An 8,857-nucleotide genomic window follows, 5' to 3' on the forward strand; every position below is an offset into this window, starting at 1 on the left:
ATGACCTAAATCAGATCCCTTATGATTATACAGTGGAAGTGAGAAATAGATTTAAGGGCCTAGATCTGATAGATAGAGTGCCTGATGAACTATGAAATGAGGTCGTGACATTGTACAGGAGACAGGGATCAAGACCATCCCCATGGAAAAGAAATGCAGAAAAGCAAAATGGCTGTCTGGGGAGGCCTTACAAATAGCTGTGAAAAGAAGAGAAGCAAAAAGCAAAGGAGAAAAGGAAAGATATAAACATCTGAATGCAGAGTTCCAAAGAATAGCAAGAAGGGATAAGAAAGCCTTCTTCAGCAATCAATGCAAAGAAATAGAGGAAAACAACAGAATGGGAAAGACTTGAGATCTCTTCAAGAAAATTAGAGATACCAAGGGAACATTTCATGAAAAGATGGGCTTGATAAAGGACAGAAATGGTGTGTACCTAACAGAAGCAGAAGATATTAAGAAGAGATGGCAAGAATACACAGAAGAACTGTACAAAAAAGATCTTCATGACCCAGATAATCACGGTGGTGTGATCACTGACCTAGAGCCAGACAGCCTGGAATGTGAAGTCAAGTGGGCCTTAGAAAGCATCACTACAAACAAAGCCAGTGGAGGTGATGGAATTCCAGTTGAGCTGTTCCAAATCCTGAAAGATGATGCTGTGAAAGTGCTGCACTCAATATGCCAGCAAATTTGGAAAACTCAGCAGTGGCCACAGGACTGGAAAAGGTCAGTTTTCCTTCCAATCCCAAAGAAAGGCAATGCCAAAGAATGCTCAAACTACCACACGATTGCACTCATCTCACACACTAATAAAGTAATGCTCAAAATTCTCCAAGCCAGGCTTCAGCAATATGTGAACTGTGAACTTCCTGATGTTCTAGCTGGCTTTAGAAAAGGCAGAGGTACCAGAGATCAAATTGCCAACATCCACTGGATCTGGGAAAAAGCAAGAGAGTTCCAGAAAAACATCTATTTCTGCTTTATTGACTATGCCAAAGCCTTTGACTGTGTGATCACAATAAACTGTGGAAAATTCTGAAAGAGATGGGAATACCAGACCACCTGATCTGCCTCTTGAGAAATTTGTATGCAGGTCAGGAAGCAACAGTTAGAACTGGATATGGAACAACAGACTGGTTCCAAATAGGAAAAGGAGTACATCAAGGCTGTATATTGTCACCCTGCTTATTTAACTTATATGCAGAGTACCTCAGGAGAAACGCTGGACTGGAAGAAACACAAGCTGGAATCAAGATTGCTGAGAGAAATCTCAATAACCTCAGATATGCAGATGACACCACCCTTATGGCAGAAAGTGAAGAGGAACTAAAAAGCCTCTTGATGAAAGTGAAAGTGGAGAGTGAAAAAGTTGGCTTAAAGCTTAACATTCAGAAAACGAAGATCATGGCATCTGGTCCCATCACTTCATGGGAAATAGATGGGTAAACAGTGGAAAGAGTGTCAGACTTTATTTTTCTGGGCTCCAAAATCACTGCAGATGGTGACTGCAGCCATAAAATTAAAAGACACTGACTCGTTGGAAGGAAAGTTATGATCAACCTAGATAGTATATTCAAAAGCAGAGACATTACTTTGCCAATAAAGGTTCGTCTAGTCAAGGCTATGGTTTTTCCTGTGGTCATGTGTGGATGTGAGAGTTGGACTGTGAAGAAGGCTGAGCACTGAAGAATTGATGCTTTTGAACTGTGGTATTGTAGAAGACTCTTGAGAGTCCCTTGAACTGCAAGGAGATCCAACCAGTCCTTTCTGAAGGAGATCAACCCTGTGATTTTTTTGGAAGGAATGGTGCTAAAGCTGAAACTCCAGTACTTTGGCCACCTCATAGGAAGAGTTGACTCATTGGAAAAGACTCTGATGCTGGGAGGGATTGAGGGCAGGAGGAGAAGGGGACGACAGAGGATGAGATGTCTAGATAGCATCACTGACTCGATGGACGTGAGTCTGGGTGAACTCCGGGAGTTGGTGATGGACAGGGAGGTCTGGCGTGCTGCGATTCATGGGGTCGCAAAAAGTTGGACACGGCTGAGCGACTGAACTAACTGAACCCTTTCACTAAGCTGCCTGTTAAGCATGTTTTAAGTCTTTTGTAGTCATTAACTTAATCCTAAGTATACCTATGAAAGGGTACTATCATTAATCTCATTTTGCAGATGAATATTTGAGACAGACAGATCAAGCAATTTCCCAAAAGACACATAGATAATAACAAATTTAACTGAGATTTCAATGTAGACTCCAGGTCTACATGCCCTAGAACAGAGATCTCCAAAGAGAAATGTGCAAGATGGCCCAAGGGTGGAAAAAGAAAATAATAGTACTTCTGTTATGTTTATTTTTACTCATGCTTCTTACTTTAAGATATTATGTATTGTTAGATAATGTGTGCATGTGTGTGTGTTAGTCACTCTGTCATGTATGAATCTTTGAGACCCTGTAGGCTGTATGTAGCTCCCCAGGCTTCTCTGTCCATGAGATTCCCCAGGCAAGAATGCTGGAGTTGTTTGCCGTGCCCTGTCCGTCATAATATAGTACATGCACATAGTTTTTGTTTTACATTTTAAAGTCTTTATTGAATTCATTAAAACATTGTTTCTGTTTTATGTTTTGGCTAAGAGGCATGTGGGATCCTAGTGCCTCAACCAGGGTAGAACACACAGCCCCTGTATTGGAAGGTGAAGTCTTTTCTACCTGACCACCAGGGAAGTCCCTGTGCATAACTTTTAAATACAAACACTTATATTAGAAGTTAAGCTAAAAATACTTTTAACTGTTTTTTTTTTTTTAAACCACTAAAAACATTTGGGAAAATCTATTTCTGCAATAGTGACTCTGGTGGAGTAAGTGAAAAAAAATATAGAATGTTGGTCACTTTTTATAAAGTTAGGGAAAAAACATAAAACTTTCAAGTTATTTCTTCTTATTCATTCAAGTTATTTATCAATACACTAAATATTCTTCCTTGTGAGCTGGTATGTTGTTCACTGTTCAGTCACTAAATTGTGTCCAAGTCTTTGCGACCCCATGGACTGCAGCATGCCAGGCTTCCTGTCCTTCACCATCTCCCAGAGTTTGTTCAAACTCATGTTCATTGAGTTGGTGATGCCATCCAACCATCTCATCCTCTGTAGTCCCCTTCTCTGGCCTTCAGTCTTTCCTAGCATCAGGGTCTTTTCCAATGAGTCAACTCTTTGCATCAGGTGGCCAAAGTATTGAAGCTTCAGCTTCAGCATCAGTCCTTCAGGGTTGATTTCCCTTAGGACTGACTGGTTTGATCTCCTTGAGCTGGTGTGTACCCTTTCCTTTATTCACAGGTAGTTCTACTGGGGATATGGAGATGTGGAAACCTATTAGCAGTGACTGAATTTGTCATCACTTGCTTTCCTCAGATCCAGGAAGGTAGTCTTCTGTACTTCTTTCCTTTACTTTTCATCTATATTTTTACTGTCATTGGAAATCTATTGATCTTTTTGCAGTAAGGCTGGATACCCAGCTCCACAATCCCATGTATAATTTCATCAGTATCTTTCCCTTTCTGGAATCTGGTGTACCACAGCCATCATTCCCAAGATGCTCTACAATCTCATCAGTGAAATAAAAGATGTTCTCTATTAATGGCTGCCTCTTGCAAATATATTTCTTCCATTTACCAAGAAATTCAGAGGAAATCTTGCTAACACCATAGGCATTGACAGATATGTTGCAATCTGCAACCCTCTTCGCTATCAAATGATCATGACTACCCGTCTTTGTGCTCAGCTTTCTGCAGGTTCCTGCATCTTTGGCTTCCTCATCCTGCTTCCTCAGATTGTAATGATTTCAACATAGCCTTTCTGTGGTCCCAGTAAAGTCCATCAAATCTTCTGTGACTTTGTCCCAGTTCTGAGCCTGGCCTGCACAGACACATCCATGATTCTGATTGAGGATGTGGTCCTTGCTGCGGCCATCACCATTACTGTCTTAATCATTGCCCTGTCCTATATAAGAGTTGTCACCATGATCCTGAAAATTTCTTCTGCTGAAAGTCAACAGAAGGCTTTTGGTACCTATGCAGGCCGTATCACAGTTTTCCTGATATTTTTTGACAGTGTGTCCCTCATGTACTTGTGTTTCAATACCCCTTATTCACCTGTTTTGGACACAGCTGTTGCACTGATGTTTACTCTTCTTCCCCCAATCTTCAGTCCTATCATCTATAGTCTGAGAAAAAAGGACATGAAGGATGCAATTAGAAAACTCTTCTGTATTCAAAGAGTGTTGAACACATCTGGAGGTTAACTCTGAGCCACAGATTGCCTTTCACTCTTAATATTTCTCTAACAGATTAAAATATGAAATTATTCTCTCTCTAATTTTTGTCACATTGAGCCATCTGTCTGCTATCCTGATTATTTTATTTTATTATTATTTTATTGGGAAAACACATTTATGTTCTGCCATCGCTATGAAATTTGATGGGTATTTCATCAAGAATTTTATTATGGAGCTTAAAGATTTCCTTCTGAAAAGTTACAAGTAAAGGAAAAATTTCTCACCACTTTAGAAGGTTAGAATTACACTTCAGAAGCTGGCCAAGTGCTTCAAGGCATTATGTCTTTATTCAGGAAATAGACCTTTGGCATATTTTCTATATAATTATGAATTATGTATTACTTGATTCAGTTCAGTTCAGTTCAGTCACTCAGTTGTGTCTGACTCTTTGCGACCTTATGGACTGCAGCATGATAGTCTTCTTTGTTCATCACCAACTCCCAGAGCCTACTCAAACTCAAGTCCATTGCATCACTGATGCTATCCAACCATCTCATCCTCTGTCTTCCCCTTCTCCTCTTGTCTTCAATCTTTCCCAGCATCAGAGTTTTTTCCAGTGGGTCAGTTCTTTGCATCAGATGGCCAAACTATTGGAGTTTCAGCTTCAACATCAGTCCTTCCAATGAATATTCAGGACTGATTCCCTTTAGGATGGACTGATTGGATCTCCTTGCAGTCCAAGGGACTCTCAAGAGTCTTCTCCAACACCACAGTTCAAAAGCATCAATTCTTTGGCACTCAGCTTTCTTTATAGTCCAACTCTCACATCCATACATGACTACTGGCAAAAACATGACAGACCTTTGTTGGTAAAGTAATGTCTCTGCTTTTTAATATGCTGTCTAGGTTGGTCATAGTTTTCTTCCAGGGAGCAAGCATCTTTTTAATTTCATGGCTGCAGTCATCATCTGCAATGATTTTGGAGCCCAAAAAATAAAGTCTGTAACTGTTTCCATTGTTTCCCCATCTATTTGCAATGAAGTGATGGGACCTGATGCCATGATCTTAGTTTTCTGGATGTTGAGTTTTAAGCCAACTTTTTCACTCCCCTCTTTCAGTTTCATCAAGAGGCTCTTTAAATCTTTTTTACTTTCTGCCATAACGTTGGTGTCATCTGCATATCTGAGGTTATAGATACTTCTCCCAGCAATCTTGATTCTAGCTTGTGCTTCATCCAATCTGGCATTTCACATGATGTACTCTGCATATAAGTTAAATAAGCAGGGTGGCAATATACAGCCTTGACGTGCTCCTTTCCTGATTTGGAACCAGTCTGTTGTTTCATGTCCAGCTCTAGCTTGCTTCTGACCTGCATACAGATTTCTCAGTAGGCAGGTTAGGTGGTCTGGTATTCCCATTACCTGCTTAGGTTTGTCCAGAAGCACATAGCTAAGAAAAAAGCAAAAATAGTACTTTCAGAAGTAAATTACACTGTGATTTTTAGTTATAACTTGTTTATTACAATAAGCATATATATTTAGTAAGACTAAATTCTCAATATTGTTAGACATGTCCATAAGAAAACTAGAGTGTGGAATCATAGAATTGTAGAGTCACACGCACTGCAACTATTGAAGCCTGCTTGCTCTAGATTTCATGTTCTGAAGCAAGGGAAGCAATGAGAAGCCCACATATTGCAACTAGAGTGTAGCCCCATCTCACTGAAACTAGAGAAAAGTCCACTCATCAATGAAGTCCCAGAACAGTATATAAACAAAATTATTTTTTTAAAAAGTAATTGACTTTCTCAGATTTTCCGAGAATACTATATACTCTGTGAATAGAGGAATTTAAGAAAAGACACATTTTATAAAAGAGCAGGGAGAAGAAATTTTTCTTGCTCTGAAAGCAATGAACTCATTGACATTAGAGAACAAACAGACTGTGGAAGTCTGTCCTTCCACACTGCTGCCACTGATGCCCGTTTGCCACCATTTACTTGAGTTACCATGACAACTCTCTTCAGGATTCAAGCCCACAGTTAAAGCTAGTCTGCTAGGTTAACCAAAGAAGGCACTGTTGTCATTCGATCCTTTTTATCTAGATTTCCTATCACCTGGATAAGGACAAATATAGGCTAATTAATGAAGCATTTCCTTTTTAAAAGCAAATTGTCACTCTCCTTTTTTGTAAATTTATGCTTTTCTTATAGAAATAATTTTATTCCTAAAAACAGTGAACAGATGAAATGTAGATTATGTCTGAAAAAATAAATTTGCCAAATGCTGCTGATTCTAAAAACAGTTTTCATGGAAGAAAATTAGATAATTGCATATTCAAAGGGGCGTATAAAATATTTCTTAACTTTAAATTTCTATTTTAGTAGAAATTTAGTAGAAATATCAAGGAAAAATATTTCCTGATTATTTTCAATGATTAAAAACAAACACGTTATGCACAATGGTAGTTAATACAAATTTGGCTTCATAATGTATTCTAATCTACTAAATACCATTATTTGATGGAGGTGAGGAGAGAAGCTCTCTAATCCTTCTTCCTAGCATGACAAATCCTTGAACTGTGTTCACTAAACCACTATTTGTGAATGTGCCCAGGATATGACACCATTGTTATGCTACTCTATCTAGAAATTTCGAAGGCATCTTCCATAATACATATAAATATTAATAGGAAAAAAGTTAATATACATATTTTACAATGTTTACCATAAACTGCAAACCAATTAGCTTGAACCAGTAGCAGCCTCACTTAAACAAAGCAATTTTTCAACATTAAGGATGTACAATTAAAAAATACTAAAATTAAGGCATCAAGTTAACTTTATCAACTTAATTTTGCCTTTTCTTGTCAAAATAGATTGTCAAAACTCAGAATTCAGAAGTCTGGTACTTTCAAAAATTCTTTGCTAAGTTTCTCATATTTTTGCTTGGAAATTGCTGCCATCTATTATAAAGTTTTACAAATTATTCTTCTTGATGCCAATAGCTAGAGTCAAAGAAAATGTGATGTAGATAACAGATTGGAAACCTATCATATTGGAAAACTGCCTGTTAAAGGTCCTTGAGCAATAATGCTAATGTAGCCTTGTTCTCCAACCAACCAATGGACACAAAAGGGCCAGGCTGCATGAGAAACATGAGAACCATGAAGAAGTGGGATCTGGGGCCCATTGGAGGATTATTTTTTCTGAACTCCCATAACCACAGGTGCTACATACGTAAGTTGGAGGACCAGGATCCACACAAAATCTAGCTTCAAATCCAAGTCACAGAAGGATGTAGGAACCAACAGACTTACACATGGGACATTTATAATCTTTTCCATCATGTTTTTCTGTTTCTCCCATTATGGTAACAACACACATGGCTACAGTTTAGAAATACCCATGGCTGTTTTCATTGATGTCTTTCCTCTTCATACTAGGAAATGCTAGTGTTTTGAATCCGATAGGGTTCTGAGGTAACACTGAATTGATTTTCTGTCTTAAAACTGAATTTTTCACTACAGGAGGCAGAATAGGCCTTCTGGAGTATGCCACAACGATGTTATACTGCAGAGTTGAATTAACAAGACAGCTTATAGCTTACTGATTTCAATTTCCACCATTTTTCCTCTCTGCTGAGCTAATTTGGTATTATACAAAGCTGAGTGCATTTCAACACTTTGATAATTCCCTCCATATTTCAGTGCTAGAATCTTCTGTGAACCCATTATGTGGATGCATAACAAAACAGCCATTAGTGGTCAAGCCATTCATCTGCCCATCTGACACCTTCAAAATGCCACTCTTCTTCCCCAGAAAGATGTTTTTTGATGAGTCAAATCCTGAAACATATATCTGTGATGTAAAGGGAAATTATATTCACATATAATTCTAAAAGCAAATCTTGATATAGTGCTTTGTACTGACTGTGTGTCGGAATTATCAATACTTTTACTCCTGGAACTATATCAGTTATTACAAAATTAATGAGACTTTCAGTCAACTGACCAATCTGAAACATTAATGTTGCTATCATGAGCATATTCAGTTACAGCTGCCTGGACCCAGTGCTATGCTATACTGGTCTTTGTGGCTTATTTCCTTTGTAACCTAAGGAGAACAAGCCATAACTACAGTGCTGGGCTTCACTGTATTTGCTTTATATCTTAAAAACAAAGCAAATAGACTTTTCCTTCTTCCTTTATCACCATTTGGGAGACAGTCTTTGCACCCTAAGGCAATGAGTTCACCATATTTTGTTGGTGCTTTGGATGGATGATTTTTTTGATCAGAGTATAACATGATTTGGCTGTGTTTTTCTAATCTTTGTTCACTGATCATGAGCCCTAGGATACTTTTACATTTTTTCATCTACTAGCTTCCTATAAAGGATACGTCTTTAAAGAAAACAAATAGAAATGCTGTATACAGCAAGGTAGTATAAGGAGGCAGAGTGGGTCATGGATCTTCCAAGCCCTGTCTGAATACACCACTCTCTTAGCCCCTCTGTGTGCCCCAATCTAGAAAATTTATATTTTCCAAAAGGTTCTTAAACAAACCAAATGGAGAAAACCAAGGAAAGTT

The 8,857-nt window shown here is 38.4% G+C and overlaps 2 pseudogenes; one reads left to right on the forward strand and one right to left on the reverse strand.

Moving 5' to 3' along the window:
* OR6K15P (olfactory receptor family 6 subfamily K member 15, pseudogene) lies at window positions 3,363-4,290 on the forward strand (annotated as a pseudogene).
* Window positions 7,290-8,575, reverse strand: LOC101905581 (E3 ubiquitin-protein ligase pellino homolog 1-like; annotated as a pseudogene).
* Window positions 8,576-8,857: the final 282 nt, after the last annotated feature.

The sequence above is a fragment of the Bos taurus genome, chromosome 3 (assembly GCF_002263795.3).
Source record: "Bos taurus isolate L1 Dominette 01449 registration number 42190680 breed Hereford chromosome 3, ARS-UCD2.0, whole genome shotgun sequence".
Lineage (NCBI taxonomy): Eukaryota > Metazoa > Chordata > Mammalia > Artiodactyla > Bovidae > Bos > Bos taurus.